Raw genomic sequence first — 2,273 nt, 5'->3', positions numbered from 1 at the left:
GATTCGAAGTAGAAAGAGAATAAAATCGCGCGTTTCGGCGCGCAGGCCTTGTCAGTGTCAGAATGACGAAGGCCTGCGCGCCGAAACGCGTTTGTCTGGTCTGACTGATTGCTGCGGATCCTCTACATTATTAAATAAGACTCTTACTACGGATTTCATAATTTTCATTCTCTTGCCAGATATTTACACAGACTTTACTGTGTGATCTATTGATGCATACTAGTGGGAGAACCTCTATATACAGGGTATGCAACTATGCACATGCATAAAGTGAGTGGCAAATCCAGTGGCTACTGGCTAAGTAAAGTGAGTTTAATGAGCCCTGGAAGTCATCGGTAACATGGCTCTAAATGCAACACATTAGAGCTATGGACCAGAGCTAACTGTAGAGTCAGTGAAACCTAAAGATCTGAATGTCTGACTGACTGTCATACATTTGCCTCGTCGGGTTAACATCTGGTCTGTGAAATTAAATACTGGACCCCACCAGAACCCCATCGAGGACCCCATGGGGCCCCACTTTTCAGAACCTTGGTACTCCGTCTTCTTGCATTGTCTTGTGCAGTGCCATTACATTGTCCCTGTGCCACAACTAGCGCACTCCAATGATTCACGAATCACGATGCACTGACACCCGAAGAAACCTGAGGTGGTCTGAGTAGGCTCCATGCATACAGTAGCAGCCATATTGTAAAGAAATCGGGCCTCTTCCTTGCGTCGCAGTCTGCTACACCAGTTCAGTGTTGTTTTTGGCAGCAAATTTTGATTTTAGTTTGTCATAGTCTCTTCAATAGTTTTAATTTAGTTCCAGTCACATTTTAGTCACCAGGCTGGAATGTTTTAGTGTTAGTCTAGTTTTAGTCGACTAAATATCATGAGATTTTAGTCGACTAAATATCATGAGATTTTAGTCGACTAAATCTACAGTTGATTTAGTCGACTAAAATGTATTTTGGCAGGCGTTGATGCCATCGTAATGACTTGTAGATTGTAGATCTGCTATTTTCAGCATGCAACCAAGTGTAAAATGACTTTTGTCCACTAGCCCCTTCCTAACATTTTAGTCTAGTTTTGATTTGTTGACGAAATTGTCAGTATATTTAGTCATAGTTTTTGTCATCATGGCTTAGTTTTTATTTCGTTTTTATGTAGTTTTTGTTGACGAACATTTTTCGTTATAGTATTAGTCGACAAAAACAACACTGCACCAGTTGGTCTCAAAGTGTGGTCCAGGCCAGGGACCCTCATGGGTCCTTGATGATGATGATGATGATGATGATAACAATACATTTTATTTATAATGCACTTAACATTCTTGCAAATCTCAGTGCTCCTTGAGAGGGGGTTCCAAATGGCCCCTGGCGGTTGTGTGTAACTCTGAGAGTGTATACATGGGAACCAAATAACTCAAGAGTTATGTGGGTCCTTGAACTTAAAACAAGGATGTCCTACACAGGCTACACTATACTAAATGAAACAGCGCCTTCGTTAGTATCATTGGTAAAACCTGTGAAGGAAGTAAGGAAGAGGCCCAATTTCTTTCCAAAATATGTTGCTAGAGCCCATTGCGCCGTTGTGGTCGACACAGCTTTGGGTTGTTTTGCAAGTTGCAATGTATCGCCTTCGAACTTAAAGCGTCGTTATGAATGGACTAGTCAAAGTGTACTGAGCTACCGTGTAAGTTGTGAATATGTTTCTGCATACGTATACATCCAAGTATGCTGATTCGGAAAATATCAAAATGCATGGCTGAGGTCTTCTGAGGAGTCGAGACCATGTTGAGAGTACAAATCCAAAGTGTTCGTGCAGCGGTCCGGGGCGGGAGATGAAGTTTGTTAGAAGATGTTGTTGTTGGACTTCCATTGAAATCCTGAGCTGTTGCTGTTTCCTGTGATTTGAATAAGGCATCAGGTTATTTGCAAAGACACGCAGGAAAATTAAACCACCAAATCCAAGAGGACTTATTATTTCATTCATTGTGCATGAAATTGTGAAAATAGCCCGATCTATAAGATCACAACACGTTGTCATATGGCACACCGTGAGCTTGTGCTATTTTCACAGAAAGTTCAGCTATTTTGACTGAATGTTCATGCATTTCATGGGTCTATGAGTCATAAGATCGAAATGCTTGTTTTTCTCCCCAAATACTGTAAAATCGTCTTTATACAGACATCATATTATTGACTTCATATTCCACTGTAAAGATCATGAACCCTGTGGTCTGTGCGAGACGATAACCTCACTGTCGTAGGCCCGTGTAGCAGAGAGTT

The sequence above is a fragment of the Electrona antarctica genome, assembly GCF_951216825.1.
Source record: "Electrona antarctica genome assembly, chromosome: 24".
Lineage (NCBI taxonomy): Eukaryota > Metazoa > Chordata > Actinopteri > Myctophiformes > Myctophidae > Electrona > Electrona antarctica.
Note: the sequence above shows the minus strand (reverse complement) of the source record.